Source organism: Hermetia illucens, chromosome 1 (assembly GCF_905115235.1).
Source record: "Hermetia illucens chromosome 1, iHerIll2.2.curated.20191125, whole genome shotgun sequence".
Taxonomy (NCBI): Eukaryota; Metazoa; Arthropoda; class Insecta; order Diptera; family Stratiomyidae; genus Hermetia; species Hermetia illucens.
In genome coordinates, this window is record NC_051849.1 from 119,827,395 (window position 1) to 119,847,422 (window position 20,028).

Sequence of the window (20,028 nt, forward strand, 5' to 3'; positions counted from 1 at the left end):
CAATTTTTTATGTTTACTATATCGAAGAAAAACGGGCTCAAAGTAATTTATAATAATAAAGTGGTACAAAACGCCCTAGTCAGAGAGTAGTTACTATGGAATTCAGCATCTCACAACATGAACCCCGTTGCAAGAAAGAAGGGTAGCGGTAGTCCGAGGATATCAAATAAGACCCAGGATCGTCCGCTTGTTCGTTTCTGTGAAAAGATCCGTTTAGATTTGTGTCCCCATGTCGTAGATTTGGATGACAATTCGTGGAAGTTGATAATCACGACAAGTATCGCTAGAATCAGTATTTTTTTTATGACTTATTTATGTTAGATTTTGTTGCTCTATGTCTAGGCATGGAAAACCGATTACTTTTCCACTCCACACGGAAAAAATCTGTGACGCAAGACTATGATTTGCGAAAAGCACGTTGAATGGGGTGTCAACCCATTTTGAACTCTCATATCTTATGGCTCGACTAATCAAAATTTATACTCTTTTCAACAGAAGGGATTCGTCATGATCGCCTACTTTGTAGAAAACATTATGAGTTCCAACGGTCAGGTGGATCTATGATGGTACGGTCTTGTTTTTCTTGTGATACAGTTGGCTAGAAAAGGAGTGAACATTTGCAAACTAGCCAACTTAAAAGTCGGAAAAAAAAGTATGGTGGACTGTGCAAATGATATCATGGTATCATCCTCAAAAACATTTCATTCCGATATCTGCACAAATAAAGTTAATAACATTATATTCATATACTTGGAACATTTACTGAAAATTTCCCTTAATTTCATCCTAGAACGGCAAATTTTTACCATAAACTTTTAACAGGAAGCATCATACTGGAAATTTTTATTAACAAAGTTATAGTAGGTCCAAATTGCCTCTTTCACTTCAAATAACGCAAGTGACTAGCTCAGAGATATTATAAAGCATAAGTCCCACATCGAATTCAATATCGGGTATATTCAACGTATATGTACTACGAGGTATTATATATATAAATGGAACCAAATATTCTTACATCAAAAATCAACATAACCGTTTATACCCGAAGCGCTGGGCTTCCGGTTTCCGACTTACTTCATTTTTGTCAAAGTTTTCTGTAAAAAGATCGTATTTTTAAATAAGTGAGTACGTTTTTTCGCCTAAAATGTTGATGAAAACGCAAGAACGAAAGCTGTTACTTTACGACAACTTTTTTAAAAAATTGAAATTATGCGTCTTATTCTATACACATCCACATACATTTTTTAGAAAATTTAAATTGTGCGTGTTATTCTATACAAAATATGCTACAAGCTCAAAAATAAACATATAAAATAACGATTAAAAGTACATTCATTCTGGAACGAAAAACACCATTAAAAACTTTGACTGCGTTCTTTCCGGTACTATCCTCATTCCGTTTTTTTCACGGTTTCGATGATCGAGGCAAAAGTATTTATATGTCACTGCTTGTTCATGTATATCACATGTATTCACAAGTTAAACGTGAGGCCATTCACGTTGTTTTGTGGCAGTGCGATGATACGACGTGTACCCGAGATTTCTACAACGTAATCTCCAACTTTGAGCTACTGTAACTTTATTACTAATAGTATGATTTTGATGGAGATAATATGCTTCATATCACATTTTATACTACTACCAACTTTTAGAACTCTAAGGTAAACCTAAGGGGGGTTTTACTCAATTTTCCCAAAAATATGGTAATATACCATTATTAATTTAATTTGAACAGATATTGATATGTAGAGTATTTTGAGGCCTGGGCACCATATAGAGGCAGCTTCATGATTTTTTTCAGATTTTTCAGTTAGGTAGTTTCTGAGAATGGGTCCGTTAAAGGAATCATCACTTTCCACTCCTCCCACTTCCTGCCTTTTTGACAAATCTACAAAACTACAAAATCTACAAAACTAAGACCGGCTTCGAAAAGTACTAATAGAGACCTTTCATTTGATACCCCACATGACTATATTTGGTGAAAAAAAAATGTACACCCCCTTTTTACATGTATGGGCACCTAAATCGCAATGTATCACTCACTGCATGTCCGGGGGTCCACAGTTCCCACCTTCTCCGAAGCCGTTTCTGAGAAAAGTGCCTGTGAACGACAGATAGACAGACAGACAGGCAGACGGACAGACAGACAGACATTCCTGTGAGGATTAGCCAGATCTCCCATCAGGCGCGACCCCAGCTGGCGGTTTGGGGCATACCTGTTGATGTGTAAATATGTGTTCATGCAATTTTCTTCTCTGACTGTGCATGGGCTAGTGTTTTCTTATCTCTGGTGCGTGGACCAAAATGGCTATGGGAAGGACACTCAGAAAATAAAACCAACATGGACGAATTGAGAAGGAGTAAAGTTACGGTGCAGGGGCTTGGAACCCCAGTACCGGCGGCTTTTGGGAGTGAGCAAGTGGGCTCCCGGCCGTCGATATCGCTCGACCGCAGTGCCTCGGTGGCGGACAATTTGGCCATCGTTGCATCTAATACTACAAGTGTTTTAGATTTGGAGAGGGAGGTGTTCAAACGAGGCACAACTCTGCCAAGAACACCAATTACAAAGGCAAAGAATAATGGGCTAAAAGGAGATAGCTGGCCAAAAAAGGCGATTTCGACACCCATCGGATCTGATCAGGAGGTACACCAGCAGCAGTAAATAGATCCATTCAGGAGAAGCTCATCAGTTTTACGGTCTCCTCCAATATCAAAGCCGACAAAAGAGAAAACTCATGGGGGCTCAACAACTTAAAAAGGTGAAGGAGTTAGTAAAAGGAGTAATCTAGCCAGGACTCACCGAGAACAGAGCCCTGACCCAGAAGAACTACCTTTTATGCAGCTTGGGACTAAAATAGTTGAGCTGTCCGAATTCATCAAGGACAAGCACAACATGCACCAAGCCATTAAGAACATGGTGAGAGCCATCAGGGTGCTTTACAATAGATCACAGGAAGAAATAAGAAAGCCTAAGGGAAAGCCGAATATCCCAGCGTCAACAGTGTCACAGGCGACCCAAGTGACACCCAAGCACAAAGTCGCCGACCTTCGCTCAAGTAAAAGAGTGCGAGACAAGGAGTGGGAGGCTTTGGGGAATCAACAGGCACCAAAAAGGAAACAAGTCGGAATACCGGAAGCTCGCACTTCGGGTATAAAGGTTTTGTGCTCATCTAATGTAATAAATTTCAAGGCACATTTTTCTATCCGTATACAGCTACAAAACTACGATACATACGTACATATTACAGCCGTAGATGTCACGCTCACCCTAAACAAACAAACTGCCTAATTTCGAATACTGTACAAATATAGGTACGTATTATATATAAATTGATCGTACCCATATTTCCGATTTACTTCTTATATCTATCAGAATTAGGTACTACCCGCAAAGTCCATTAGCACGCATATACTATATACGTACATATTCCTTCATCACTCATTCATTCATTCAATCAGTCTTTTCCAAGCTAGAAGATATACGTACATATTTAATTACATTTTAAAGACTTATTTGTATATCCTGAAAAAAAAGATGTTTTTAATCAGTTTTTTAAATAACAGTGAATAGCAATTTTCTAGATTTGAGTTTAATCTAGTGTCTACCGACTGTTTGCTAATGAATAAGCTTTCGTAGGCGTTCAGCTGTTTGATTTTTCTTACCTGTTCTAAAACTTTCAGATTGTCGGTGCTTATTTTATGGCGGCATTCCACCATATGCTTAGTCACCATAGATTTCGTGGGTTTTCGGCAGTACTTGATAGCCAACTCTGCTTCCTTCGTATGCTCCCTAAATTTAGTGGTTACCAGCGTTTTGTTTGTCCGATATACACCTTCGGGCAATCTGAGCAGGCGGTTTTATATATACCGTTCATCTCCTCTACCGTTTTTCGGTTCTTTTCTCTAGTCAGTTGAGATTTTAGCTGGTAGAACCTTTTTAGTGTCCGTTTTATATGCTTTGACAGATTTGAGAAGGTGACGCTTCATCTTTTTAATGCTGTAGAAGTCGATTGTTGGCTGTATAGTGTAGTGAGGTTACTACGTCCTATCCTTCGTGTCTCCTGATCATCGTATCTATGATGGTGCTGGTGTACCCGCTCTTTCTTGCACTGTCCATAATGTAGTGTTTTTCGCTCTAGTAATCTTCCTCTGTGAGCGGGGTTGTTAGAAGGCGGTGGTTTATCGTGCCATAAGCTCCCATTTTATGCTGAGAACTATGGAACGAAGTGACCAGGATTGTCCGCTGGGTGCTGGTGGGTTTCCTGTAAATAGAAAAAAAAATTGTCCGTTTTGACTTTTGATTAATATACCTAAGAAAGGCAATTGGTTGTTAATTTCAATCTCATGAGTGAAGGTTATTTTAGGGTCTAGCGTATTGATGTTATCCAGCATATTGTTGATACTTGTTTCCGCATCCACGCACCTCAACCATGTATTTGGCAGTCATCCATCCTGCTCCACTTTCTCCTCCAGTGATGCAATAAAGATTTCACTTAGGAGTGGGGAGGGAAGATAAAATTTTTTTCACCAAATATAGGCATGTGGGGCATCAAATGAAAGGTCTTGATTAGTACCTTTCGAAGCCGGTCTTAGTTTTGAGATTTGTTAAAAAGGCGGGGAATGGGAAGGGTGCAAAGTGATGATTTCTTTAACGGAGCCATTCTCAGAAACCACCCAACCGAAAAATCTGAAGAAAATCATGAAGCTGCCTCTATATGGTGTCCAGGCCTCAAAATACTCTCCATATCGATATCCGTTCAAATTACGTTAATAACAGTATATTACCATATTTTTAGGGAAATTGAGTAAAACCCCCTTAAGTTTATCTCAGAGTTATAAAAGTTGGTAGTAGTATAAAATATACTATGAAGCATATTGTCTTCAAGTTTGATCAAAATCATATTATTAGTAACAAAGTTACAGTAGCTCAAAGTTGTCTTTACTATGTAAATTTACAACCAGATGTACTAAATCTGATATGCTAAATGCATATTCTTAACTGGCTACATACAAATGTCATAGTTCTACACTCAAATATACTCACACAAAAAGCAAAAAAAAACCTTTCATACTTGAAGCGCCCAGGTTCCGGTTTCCCGACTTGTTTTTATTTTAACATTTTCTTCTTTAATTTAAATTAAGTTAAAAAGGAAATTTTCTAGGATATTGTGATCATTATGTCCAAGCGGTCAACTCTTTTCCGCCGCTTGAATTTCCGATGAAATAAAATTCTCTAAGTTACTGGGGTGACCATTCAGTCTGGCTAAGTTTTTATTAGCGGAACACTCAATTTCCTCCACTTCTGTCCTGGTCTCTAAGTCTTCATGGAGATTAACATTGGGGGAAATACCTAGGGGCAACGGATATAATACACTTCAGAATTTTAGCCTAAGCCCGCTGCAGCAGATTAATGTTGCTGTTTAAGCACCAATTTGTAGATCAACAACTTACATTTAAGAGAAAGTGTTGATTCTTTTGTGAAGCATCCACAAAAAATGTTTAAACTTAAGTTTAAGTTGTTGATTTTCCGCCTCTAAGTACCGTTTGTGTATTTTGTGCGTCCGGATAGCTAGGACTCAAGCCTCTCGTACGGAAAGTCGCGGTTTGAATCTCATTGGTGGCAGTGAGATTTGTATCGTGATTTCACGACGGATACCAGTCGACTCAGCTGTGAATGAATACCTGCGTCCAATCAGGGTAATAATCTCGAAGGAGCGCAATGCTGACCACATTGCCTCCTACAGGGTACTGCAATCCTGTAGCGTACCGTTACGGTCTTGAATGAAGTGCACTAACACACTTCAAGGCCCTGATCCCATATGGATTGTTGCGCCATACTAGCACTAAGTGCCAAGCATTTAGACTCGGACGATCCTATATACTTAAAAACTAAAGGGGCGTTGGTGGTGGTGGTTGATGGTAAGTTAATGGTCCGTCGAGAACTCGCACATCGAGCACGTATGCAGAATGGTGTACTTCTGCATGGTTTGAACCAGACGGTGCGAAAGTCGCAGGACATCAAGGGAAGCCGTGAGGGATTTAGGTACAATACCAGTAACTGACAATATTATGGGAACTACAACCACCCGCTCGAGACGCCAAATTTCTTTGAATTCACGAGCCAGTGGCTCATAGTTCATCTTCTTCTCCACGTATTTCCGTTCGATGTACAGCCAGAAATGAAATGGTCCAACGTCTCCAACGCCGAACCACATATTCTGCATTGGTCGTTCTCCACCCGTTCTTTCATTATGAGCTTTTTATTAGCTCGGGTGGCGACCATGTCGGTCTGAATGGCACACATGAACCCCTCCGTCTCAGCAAAGACTTCCCCAGCACGCAGCCATTGTTGCTATTAAGGGGGATAGCAGCATCAATAATATACGCGGAGTGACCCGTCTTGTCAACTAACAGTACGTCAGGCCTGTTGTGTGGAGTATGGCGATCAGTCAGAACTTGCCGGTCCCAATACATGCTGTAAGCAGAACTATCAAGTACTGCTTGCGGCTCATATCGGTAAACCGGACATGTTCCCGTGATCAGCCCATATTTTGATGGATAACCTTCCATACAGGATTGTGCCTGGTGATGTATTGCACCGGTGCCATAACAGTACAGCCAGAAATGAGATGGTCCAACGTCTCTAACGCCGAACCACACATTCTGCGCTGGTCGTTCTCCACCCGTTCTTTCATTTTTATAAGCTAGGGTGGTGACCACGCTGTCCTGAATCGCACACATGAACCCTTCCGTCTCAACGAAGAGTTCCCCAGCTGCCAAAGACAAGTCACGTGTTTACCGTGCATTGCCTTCGACTTTCATTCATCGATCCGCTCTTGGTCCGACTTCACCCCACTTTAAGTTAAGTGAAGTCAGCCCACAGTCTGCCTTACAGACAGCCGCATGCAAGGGACTCGCCCGCTCTTTGCTGTAAAAATGCGCGCAGGGAGTCGACTTGGCGATGATGTTGTGCCATTACGTTAACCACTCCCCTAGCTCCGAAGTCACGAAGTAGGTTCATGTGCTCCACGGCAGACTCTGGATGATGCATTCGGAATTTGGACATAGTTGTCCGTATCCGTCGCTGGACGTTTTCCAGATCGGTCTTCGTCCACGTCCGAATGCATAAGGCAGTGAAAGGATAGCGTATATATTCAACGCGCTTATTTTAGTCTTCCCCGAAAGATGCGATTTCAGTACCAGCTTAACACGTCACAGGAATTCGGACAGCAGAGCATCCTTCAGATCATTAACTAGAGCATGGGTTCCTTGCCGAATTTCTAGGTACTTATAGAAGTATGTCTCGGTCGTAGCTTCGATATGGAGGTCACCAATGCTATGTCCGGCATGCGACTCGTGATGACCTTTGCGGATGGCTTAGGTTCGACACTTGTCTAATCCAAACTCCATCCGAATATCACGGCTGAAGATTTCGACTAATCGCCACAGACTTCTAAGATGGCCGTCAGTATCAGCATACAGCTTGCTGTCATCTAAGTACATCAAGTGTGTCAATTGGCATCTAGCACGTAGGTCCTATTTAATTGCAAAACTATGCCCTCTACCATCATTCAGTAGCCATGAAAGGGGTTCAGTGCCATAGAAAACCAAAGCGGACTCAACGAGTCCCTCTGGAAGATGCCCTCCGTATACGGATGGGCTCTGTGGTATTAGCACCCTCAAATGTACGCACTGATAAGGTGGTATGCCACCCTTCCATGACTGTCGCAAAAACTTTATTAGTTTCGGATCAATGCGATACAGACGTAGGACATCGATTAGCCAGGTATGCGGGACGATATCAAAAGCCTTGTCATGATCGATATAACAACTAAAGAGATTTCTTTAGCCTCTAGTTCCTTGTCCTACAACTACCGAATCTGCTCCTCAGACAGAATGTTGTTGGTTTGGAGGTGTGCATTGACCCTTCCACTAATAGTGGACGTTATGAATTTGTAGAGGGTTGGTAAGCAAGTAATCAATCTTGTGTCTCCGGCGTCCTGCACCGTATCTTTCTTAGGAATAAAGTAGGTAACCCCCACAGTGAGGAAGGGTCGAAATTCCTCCGACGGACTCATGGCCTGCTTTATGCTGTGTGCCAACCGACTGTGTACGCTGGTAAATTTCTTATACCAGAAACTCTGCATCCGATCCAGACCTGGGCCCCTCCATTTCTTTGGGCTGTTTATGGTTCGTCGAACTTCCTCTTCGGTAACATCCAGAAAATGCATGCCAGGCGTGTTGGCACGGCGGGCATACTAGGTGGGTAACCCCCAAAGTCCACCCCAGTGTTCTTTCGGTTCCGTTACTGTCTGGGCGCTCTGTTGGAATTCGTTGAGGGGTCCGGAAAACCTTCCCTGGTTCCTCGCGTATGTTTCATTCTTCATACGCCTGGAATGTCATTCGCCATACCGTCGTAAACAACTGCATATGGCAGAAAGTTTCTGCTTTAGTGTGTCCAGAATTTCAACTACGGGTGTCTCACTGGGGATGGCGCAATTTCTGTAAACCCTCTGCATTTTATTCCTCACCTGTCTGCTGGCATTGCCAGTGCTGATCTGAATCAGTCTAGCAACCTCTTGCCTTAGTGAGTCCAGCCGACGTTCCACACGAGTTTTCTATGGTGGATCTCTTCGGTCACTCAAACCAATAACACGAAAGCGAATCTTCTGACTGTATAATCTGATAGCCGCAAATGCACCACAATACACAAGTGATGAAGTTGCAGCAGTGGCATATCAGCACCCAGTCGAGATGGAATCTCATGATTGATTTGAGATAGAACTCTCGGAGTTGCTGGAGATGCATAGACCCTGGGAATACCTGGTTTATGCAAAGGATGCCTTTCCGAAAATTCTATACACGTTCTTTGAAATTCGTCCCAAACCTCAGTTGGACAGTGGAGAAAAGTGCTTCGGCGAGTGCTGAAACTGTTTCTTGCATTGCGGCGTGGTGTTGTTGATACCGCCGCCTCTGCCCCCATCGACTCTCGGTTACCAGTTTTCCCGATGACCTCAAGTCGAACACACTCTCTGATGGTGGCCGAGTAATAAAGTGGTACTGATCTGCGACTCGTTGCACAGTTACGTGCGCGAATTGCGAAAAAGGCTCGACGAACCTCTTGCGCATCAAGGGGCGGTAAGATGTTGTACCCGTCCCCGCCGTTATTTCGTAGTAGGAGCGGATGATGCAGAAGTCCATTTCTTCAGTCTACTTCATCCGCTGCTTACGAGAACTTGCTGAAGTGGTCGCCACAGATTGTGGCGAACAAGATGCAGCAGGCGGAGCTATGCTGGTGCATTTTATCCCTAACTGCCGGGTGTGGGGATAGCTTCCTCAGTGAGTAATCTATAAGACTGTAAAGTTCCTGCACTTTCCTCACCTACCCCTTCCTCCTTTCACAACCGGGCTTGGGACAGGTTACTGCGGAGTACTGTTTTTATTTATATTATTATTGTTAACTATCGTTTCCACCTTACAATTCGCAGGGAAACCCTCATGAACTTTCTCTGCGATTGCCCAGCTCTAGCTAGAGTCAGACTATGGACACTGGGTAAACCATTCTTTGAGGACTTCCGAGAGATTTCTAGCTGCAGGGTGGGAGAGCTGCTTTCTGCTTCGTGAATGCTTCGGGCTGGCTCTGAAGATCCGAGCCGGTTAGACTCTGCATCGCTGGTCCCATAACAGCAGTCACGGTCTTGGGAGTTAATGGCATTAAAACGGCGCACCACAGCGCTAATTGAGCTTCCCGAGCGGCCACTGATACCTACCTACCGTTTTCAGTTGAGTCTTCTATCAAGGTATTTATCGTCATCCGATTGGGGTAGCATGATGTTATTGATCTTCACTTGAGGACAATTTCCTTTTCGCAAAGTGAAAGTTACTTGCATATACTTGAGCTCGTTAATTTCCATCCCACACATTCAAAGTCAGTTCTCTACATCCCTGAGATGTCATTCGAGTTGCAAATTTGTCGCGGTTGGAGTGTCGTCAGCAGAGGTAGTTGTGATAGACAACTCGCTAACAGGGAAATTTGCCATGTAGATGAAAGTGTAGGACCGAGTACACTCCCCTAACGAACTGTTGTTCTAATCTCATGTTGTTCATTGGGAATACCTTCGTATTTCACTTAGAATCGGCGTTTCGTTAAATACGCTACTAATATATTGTGGAGACAACCAGATCTTAGAAGTTTGATTTTATTAATAAGATCTGCGTGCCAAAACTCTTCGAATGCCTGTGCCACATCAAGAAATAGTGCTGAGCAGATCCTCCTTCCTTCGAGAACATTGTTTATTTCCGATACAATTCGATGGATTTGCTCTATTGTGTTGTGATCCGAATTGGTGATTGCTGTCTGCTAGGATTGGCAATAGCTTTTAGAGTAGTAGTTTTTCGAATAATTTCGATATTGTAAGAAGAAGGCTTATCGATTTGCCCGATTTGACTTGCGAGTCATCCTGGCCGCTCAAAGAATCACACCGTCGAATTGCATGAGTATAAGGAAATTGCCCTTAGGGAGGATTATTTCCGACGTCTTCCAGCGATAACTCGACTGTTTCACCGTCGCAGATCATTGAAGCAATAATTGGTTTGATGGCGACATGGCTATTCGTGCCATCAACTCCTTCCATGCGGTCATGTTAGTTACCACCAGGTCAGGACGACATTTTATTTGTTTGGTCTCTCATATACTTAATTTACCACACAATTCAGAATCAGAGTCATGTCCTGGAGCCCTGGAAGATATTCTCTTACGGTTGGCACAGCACGACCTCAGAATCCTCAAGTTCAAAATAAATTCCAATCTTCTCGGGTATCCCAGTAACGCGCAGCAGATCATACGAGTGCTTTCCGTTAATACAAGAGAAATCATCATCATCAACGGCGCAACAACCGGTATCCGGTCTAGGCCTGCCTCAATAAGGAACTCCAGACATCCCGGTTTTGCGCCGAGGTCCACCAATTCGATATCCCCGAAAAGCTGTCTGGCGTCCTGACCTACGCCATCGCCCCATCTTAGGCAGGGTCTGCCTCGTCTTCTTTTTCTACCATAGATATTGCCCTTATAGACTTTCTGGGTGGGATCATCCACATTCATATGGATTAAGTGACCCGCCCACCGTAACCTATTGAGCCGGATTTTATCCACAACCGGACGGTCATGGTATCGCTAATAGATTTCGTCGGTATGTAGGCTACAGAATCGTCCATCCTCATGTAGGGCGCCAAAAATTCTTCGAAGGATTCTTCTCTCGAGCGCGGCCAAGGGTTCGCAATTTTTCTTGCTAAGAACCCAAGTTTCCGAGGAATACATGAGGACTGGCAACATCATTGTCTTACACAGCAAGAGCTTTGACCCTATGGTGAGAAGTTTCGAGCGGAACAGTTTCTGGAAGCTGAAATATGCTCTGTTGGCTGACAAGATTCGTGCGTGGATTTCATCATCGTAGCTGTTATCGGTTGTGATTTTCGACCCTAGATAGGGGGAATTGTCAACGGTCTCAAAGTTGTATTCTCCTATCCTTATTCTTCCTTTTTGACCAGTGCGGCTTGATGTTGTTGGTCGGTTCGTTTTCGTTGCTGACGTTGCCACCATATATTTTGTCTTGCCTTCATTGATGTGCAGCCCAAGATCTCACGCCGCCTGCTCGATCAGGATGAAGGCAGTTTGTACGTGTCGGGTGGTTCTTCCCATGATGTCGATAACGTCAGCATAGGCCGGGGGTGGACTTAAAGAGGTTAAAGAGAACGCATGATAGGGCATCCCCTTGACGTAGACCGTTGTTGATGTCGAATGGTCTTGAGAGTGATTCTGCTGCTTTTATCTGCCCTCGCACATTGGTCAGGGTCAGCCTAGTCAGTCTTATTAATTTCGTCGGGATACCGAATTCTCTCATGGACGCGTGCAGTTTTACCCTGGCTATGCTATCATAGATGAATAGATGGTGCAACTATTGCCCATATTCCAATAGTTTTTCCATCGCTTGCCGCAGAGAGAAAATCTGCTCTGTTCCTGATTTGCTTGGAGTGAAGCCTCTTTGGTATGGGCCAATGATGTTCTGAGCGAATGGGGCTATCCGGCCTAGCAAGATAGTGGAGAATATCTTATAGATGGTACTCAGCAACGTGATACCCTCTAATTGCTGCACTGTGTGATATCTCCCTTTTTATGTATGAGACAGATAATGCCTCGTTGCCAATCGTCAGTCATTGATTCGCTGTCCCATATCTTGAATACAAGTTGATGAACCACTTGGTGTAACTGGTCCCCTCCATATTAACCAATTCGGCTGTAATTCCATCGGCTCCTGGCGACTTATGATTTTTAAGCCAATCAATTTCATGGACTGTTTCTCCTATGCTTGGTGGTGGCAACATTTGTCCGTCGTCTTCAATTGGCGGGACCTCCAACTTGCTGATGTTCTGGTTGTTCAGTAGCTCATCGAAGTACTCAACCCATCGCTCCAATATGGCCATTCTGTCGGAAATCAGATTTCCCTCTTCGTCTCGGCAGGATGAGCATCGAGGTGCGCTCCCTATACTTTTCGAGTTCACAGACTTGTTGGTTCTCCCAGGCTTCCTTTTTCCGTCTGTAAAGTCGCTTCTCTGCTCGACGAAATTCATGATAAATTTCTGCGCGAGCCGGCGTTCTTTGAGAATGCAGCATTCCTCGGTATGCGGCATTCTTCCGTTCCGTAGCTAGCTTACATTCATCGTCAAACCAGCCGTTCCGACCTTTTTTGCGGCTGGGGCCAAGTATGTTTGTGGCAATGTCAATGATAACGTTCTACAGGTGGTTGTGAAGATAATTTGTTGATGTTTCATTTCCAGGGCCTCTGTTGACTGCGGTTATTGCGGCATCCATTTCCCTGTTATAGGTGTCGCAAAAGGCTGTGTTGTGGATGGCTTCAGTATTTACTCTCACCTGATTCTCTGAGGGGATTGTAGGTGGTGTCGTAATTCGAGCTCGGAGCACCATGCCAACGGGATAGTGGTCCGAGTCTATATTGGCTCCCCTATATGTTCAATCAGCACGTGGGCAGTTTGGTTAAAAGTGCTACCGTCTGGAGAGGCCCACGTATGTTTGTGAACTACTTTCCGTGCAAACCAGATACTTCCAACATCCATTTCGTGTGATACTACTAACTGAATAATGCGCAATCCGTTATCATTGGTACCCCTGTGTAAGCTATGGGAGCCGACGTATCGCCTGAATACGGGCTCCGTCCCTACTTGACTGTTGATTTTGGGACAGGCTTCGAAGGTCCGCTCAACTGCCTCGTAGAAGGTATTCTTCTCCGACTCTTCAGTCTCCTCTGTAGGGGCGTGAACGTTTATGAGGCTTATATTTCTAAATTTGCCTCGCAAAGGCAGAGTGCATAGTCTTTCGCTTATATTTTCAAAGCCGTAACAGCAGGTTTCATTTTTTGGCTGACTAAGAAACCTACTCCGAGCATATAATTTACTGGATGGCCGCTTTAATGTGTGGTGCAGCTGTTCTTCTCCAGGAAACCGGTACCTGGCCATCGCATCTCCTGTAACGCTGTTGCATCAGTCCTATATTGGGACAGGGTATCGGCTGGCTGCTCAGCAGCATTCGGTCTGTACAGGGAACGCACGTTCTGTGAGAAAATGCGCAAATCGTTAATACGTTGTCGTTGCCGGGTTCGTCGTTGTAAGATCCATCCTTTCCGAGGCTGCTTTCGTGGCTTCGTAACATCGGTTTTCTGTGTAGGGTTGTCAGCCCTACCCAACTCCAACCTGGAGGACCAGTTGGTACATTTGGTCCTGTTTTTAGGGGCGGGAGACTCGCCTTCATCCTTCTTCGTCTGCAGTTTTTCATAAAGGAAGAACTCCCAGCAGTCACCACATGGAGGTGGAGATAGGGTTTAGTAGTAGAACTGTTAACGTTGGTTCAGCAGGCGTTTCCCAGGCTCCAGCGCGGGTACCAATCCACGTTTCGGCCTGGGACCTATACTACCCTTTGACCGCCATAAGAGAAATCGGAGACAACAAACTGCTCCTCTTACCTTTGCAGGAATACGGGATCTTGCGGAATCCGAAGTATATCGTAGAAGGAAAGGTTTGATTTTCATTAGTACATTGTTGATAGTGTAGACCAGTACTTTCACAAAGTCCAGAATACTCCAATATAATGCAGTCGTCAGCTTCTCATACTTCGCATCAAGTCCGCCATAAAAGTCGACAGCCGTCAAATACGTAGACACGACGTGAACCCGAATAGTACCATGAGCGACTTTTCTGTACCATTTATCCATGTCATTCACCTATTTGATCACTTCATCCTATTTTTCTGCAAATGTCGTTAACTTTTGGGGTCGAATTGTAAATCTCTACTCGCTTGTTCAGCAAAAGACTGCTGCTGCTGTCTGTCCCAATGAAAGTTTTTCATGTCAAAGTATGTTGACATTGTCGTAGAACTTGCCGAATACGATAGTTAGTAGCTTTCCAAGCAATTCTCTTCTGAACTTATTTGGTATGCTCAACAAAATGTCGATCTTGAGGGAAGGATCTTTTTGTTTGAAGACAAGATGCTTCTCTATGTTATCATATTGTGTGGTTTGACTTAATACCATAATATCCGTACACATCTTCCTTGTCATGTTAAGTACCGACACTATATCCTGATGGTTCATTCGCGTAGTCTCAATTGTGAGGCTGACTTGCATCCTCAACCTAGCTTTTCGACGTGATACCCTGGTTTCAATAGTTGGTATTTTCCTAGTTATGTACTATGCGATCATCATGTCAAACGACAGGAACAGCCTTAATCGAGTGCAGCAACTTCCTCAAATGTTGGAATTATTTTCGCTTCAACTAATCGCGTATTATTTCCAAATGCACAGCCTGGGTCACCATACATATATGTAAATGCGCAAACATATCCTTTCATAACACCAATAGCCCGACGTTTGAATCGTAGGAATGTTTCCCGTCAATTGCTGAGTACGACTGTTTGCATATTTAATACAAGTCAGACAACGACAGAGCTCACTTCGGGTCACCTTTTGATAATTCATGGGCCAACAAAATTGGGTATTTGTGATGTTAGCGTTGGGCAGCCTACCTCCTAGTCTTCTTATATGAAATCTTCGATTTCCTTGATAAACTCAGTCTTTTTAAGGTTTTGTTTGCAAAACAAAACCTTATTTAAATCGGTTCAATGTCTGTCTGTCTGTCTGTCTGTCTGTCAAAAGTACTTTTCTCAGAAACTGCTATACCGATTGGCACGAAATTTGGTGAGAAGATGGGAACTGTGCGATTAATTATTTGAAATAATAAAAAACTTGTTTTTTCTTATTCGCTAGTGTTGATTGCTTTATTTTTCCAAATACCGATATTTCGGGAACCACTTGTTCCCTTCATCAGTGCTAACAAGTCTGCTCATCAATGAGTTTACTAGCTATATTTATACTAATCTAAATCTATACTATATACAGGATGCGGCAGCATAACTTCCTTTTTTAAAATGCGCACCACTCAGTTAGTTGATGTCATAGCGGAGCGCTAGTGGTCTCGTTCAAGAGGGGATACTGTAAAGTTTTGTCCCAACACGGTTCAGTCGCCATCATGCGTTGGAGTAGTGAGGAGCGTGCCTTTGCCGTTGAGGTTTACTTTTCAAGCGGATGTTCTGATATTGCAACACAGCATGCATTTCGGAATCGCTTTAATTTAGCCCCGTTGGCTCCCGTCCCAGACCGCAAATCAATTGTTACATGGGGCACTACATTCAGACAAACTGCAAGTGCGACAAAAGGAAGAACTGGAGTCCCTCGGCCCGTTAGATTACCTGAGAACATTGAAGCAGTGAGAGCGTCAAGGTTGCGATCGCCACGGCGTTCTGCGCGCAAACACGCATCTGCCCTTGTACTATCCGATCGTTCTGTGAGAAGAATTCTTCGTGATGATCTTCATTTTCATCCCTATAAGATGGCGATAGTGCAGAAACTTTCAGAACGTGACTTCAATTCTCGGATGAACGCGTGTGAGCTTCTTCTTGATGTCGTTCCCGAGGGTGCTATTGTTTTTTTTAGCGATGAAGCCCATTTTCATTTGTGTGGGTCGGTTAACAAACAAAACATGCGCTACTGGGCTGACACCAACCCTCGAGAATTGCATCAAAAGCCTTTGCATTCACCCAAAGTCACAGTGTGATGTGGAATTTCCTCAGCTGGAATTATTGGTCCCTGGTTTTTTGAGGAAAATGTGGTCACAGTGACAGTGAATTCGGACCGGTATGTAAACATGCTACAGAATTTTTTTTTCCCACGGCTAGAAAATTTAGCACACACTTCAAGAGCATCGATGGCTGTTTGGAGGGAACACTTTCCAGAGCGTCTTATCTCAATTAGAGGCGATTTGGAATGGCCGGCACGCTCTCCCGATCTGTCCCCTTGTGATTTTTTTCTATGGGGTTTTTTGAAATCCCGTGTTTATGTGAACCGTTCGAGAACCCTACAAGATTTGAAAACCAACATCCAAGAAGAAATTGCCAACATGACACCTGCTATGCTAACAAGAGTCATGACAAACGTTCATTCATGACAAACGCCAGAAATCGGTTTACGCAATGTATGGAGAATGGGAGACGTCACCTAACAGATTTGATCCTCAAAACAATGTAAATTATAGTCTTGAATTTGCAAAGAAACGACAATTTTGACTTATTATAACTTCGTCAGTAATAGTGTAATTTCCACCAAACTTGATAGAATTATGCTCTATGTTATAGCATACAATTTTGTTGTACTAGGATGAATTTAAGGGGTGAGTCACAGTTCACCAAATTTAATGTCAATCGCTACAACCGTTTCCGAGAAAAATGCTTGTGATGGGCAGACGGACAGACAGACAGAGGGTAAACCGATTTCAAAAAGGTTTTGTTTTACAAAAAAACCTTAAAAAGCAACGTTTTGTTTACTTTTAAAATGAAGAAACAAATGTGTAAAATGTGATCAAACAGAGTTCCGAGTGAAGGATTTTTAATTCTTTTTTTATTTATCACAATCTCGCCGGATGACAGATTTACCTAATACTAAGTGCCAAGCATTTAAGGCTCAGACGACCTTATCTATTTAAAAGATAAAGGGGCACAGATGGTGATGCCCGGAGAAAGATTAGTGAGAGAATCATTCGAGAACTTCCTGGAACATCGAACACGTATGCAGAATGGTATATTTTTGCATGGTTTGAACCAGACTCTGTGAGAGTCCCAGGATATCAAAGGAAGCTGTGAGAGATTAAGCCACAATGTCTGTATCTGACAATATTATAAGAAGTACAACCACCCCCTCAAGAGGTCAAATTCTGTTTCTGCCATCTTTTACTTGTTACGTTTAGAGTAGATTTGGAATTTTTAAGAGACTTTATTTAATCAAGGTATGTATAACAAATCGATCCAAATAAAATTGCATCTTTGTGACGGTTGGTTCAAGGAGTAGAGCGAATTAAAATAACAGGCGGAATACGGTGGGCGTTTTAGGTATAAAGGTTTTGTGTTAATCTTATGTGAGAACCTGTTAAGCACGTTTTTCTTTTAGCAGTAGTTCTAAATTCACAATATTCTTTCATTATCTCCAAATTTTCAGATGTATGCATGTATTAAAGCCATAAATATAAAGTTCATCTTAAACAAATATTGTCTATTGCCGCATAGTGATATGTACATACACATTCATCGCAGCCTTGCCGCAGAAGTGGGGCAACTCAAAAAAGTTAGTTTTAAAAAAACGCAAAAAGCCGTTTGCTGCTAAATAAAAGAAGTGAAGCCATACGTTCATTCGTTAGTCACCTTTTATATAATACATACAATAGTCCACTTGAAGTATGATGGATATACTGACAGAGAGCGAACCCTGTTGTTTCTAGTAAATTAAACTGTTAACCATATAAGCAATAACACAAATCTAAAAACCTAAAAAGAGGAATTTCTTTTTTTACTGCTGATAAATATTATGTACATGAATTAATTTTGAACGAATTGAACATTAGTTCTCAGAAAAACAAGTGAGTCTTCTCGCGTCCCACATAGGTCTATTCTGGGTCCTTTGCTATTTTTATTTTTTATTAACGACCTTCCTCCCCTCCGACCTTAAGCAATTTTCCGCTATATCGTCGCCTATGGACTGTCCTTTCAGTCTAACCGGGACATTCTGGTTCGTTGGTGCTCGACTAATAGTTTAGCGCTAAACGTAAGAAAGTGTCACTCTATGTGCTACTCCCTAAAATCCTCACTCACTTCTTTCTCCTACTCGCTTAACAGACATTCCTTATGATGCTTAAATTCTACTCAAGACCTCGGAGTCACTTTCGACAATAAGTTCCGCTTTGACACCCATCGCCTCGATGTCATCAATCGAGCAGCAAAATTGTCAGGTTTTATTCTTCGCTCCTCCTCTGATTTTCATTCCATCCAACCTTCCTTAGCTCTCTTCAATTCCCTCGTGGGGAATACCATCGAGTATTGCTCCGTGATCTGGTCACCCTCCCGTAACTGTGAATGTCTTGCCCTTGAAAATGTGCAACGTAAATTCACCCGTTCCCTCTTCTTTAAGAAAAGCTTCCCTCGTGTGGATTACCCCTCCCGCTTCCGCTTTCTGAATTTCCCTTCCTACAACAGCGTAGATCCCATCTGGATCTATGCACATTCTTTAAACTTTTCTAGGGTCTGATGGACTGGTGCGCCGCTGACGAGATCACCTGCCGTCCTGCATCTTATAACACACGTAGCGCAGACATTTTCAACGTGCCCTTCGCAGAGCTCGAGTCTACTTTCATTCCTCGATTTCCAGGCTTTGCCGAAATTATAATGCAAACAAGTCGGAATACCGGAAGCTCGCGCTTCGAGTATAAAGGTTTTGTGTTCATCTTATGTAAGAAATTTCAACGCACATTTTTCTATCCGAATATAGTTACAAACCCAACATATTCCTTCATATTTTTCCAAACTACGAGCCATACGTACTTATTACATATTATTCATAAGAACTTATTTGGTTGTGGTATTGACGAATTGATATGTGATGATGACGTCATGCAGATTGAAAAGTGCACGAAATTCACAAAAAATGGTAAAGTTTTACCCCCTATAACTTTATTAATAATAGTTGGATTTTCTTCAAACTTGATTAGCATGTGCATTATGTTCTTCATTATTTTGTACTTCTAGGATGAACATAAGGGGGGTTGCCGGGTAAATTTCTGAAATGTGGAAATATACTATTATTAAGTTTATTTGTGCAGATATATGAACCGGATATATTTTGAGGCCTAGATTTCGTTTAGATACACCACTGTGATTTTTTTCAGATTTTTCGGTTGAATAGGTTCTGAGAACGAGACCTGTTACACTTTTTGGGGGTCATTTTTTGAGCCCTCACTCCTCTATGTTTCACCCAATATCAAATATGGAACCATTTTCGAAAAGTACTAATTGAGGCCTTTCATTTGATAACCCACATGGTAACATTCTATGAAAAAAAAATTTGCACCCTCCATTCACATGTATGGGGAGCCCCCCCTTAAATGTAACACAAGATGGCGCCACTTACTGCATATAAAGGGAACACCAGATTACATACTCTCACCAATTTTCGTGATAATCGGTCTAGCCGTTTCCGAATAAATCGGGTGTGACAGACAGACAGACAGAAAGACAGACGGACAGACAGACACCGTCTCGATTCTAATAAGGTTTTGTTTCACACAAAACCTTAAAAAGCGTGGCTCTTTTAACGTTCCTACTTTAAGTTGTTTAAACGTAGGGTAAGTATTTTGCTTTCTCCTCCTCCTGAGGACAATAATTAATTGGAATTTTCTCTGTTTGCTGTCCGTTAATTAAATAAATAAATAATAAATAAATAAATATGTATTTCTGTTTTACACCAAAATTAGCTTTTGCATTGCATGTTCATATCTATGTATAAAACCTACTTGGGTTTAATACATAGTTCAGTTCGATTCATAGATAAATGCTGCTCTCTCAGACCAGCTAATAAAAGTTCT

General features: G+C 42.5%; 1 protein-coding gene across 8 annotated transcripts in view; it reads left to right on the forward strand.

Annotated features, from left to right (window-relative positions):
- Nucleotides 1-20,028, forward strand: part of LOC119650945 (ras-related protein Rab-38) — a 392,470-nt gene that overhangs the window by 223,534 nt on the left and 148,908 nt on the right. The window lies entirely within an intron of this gene.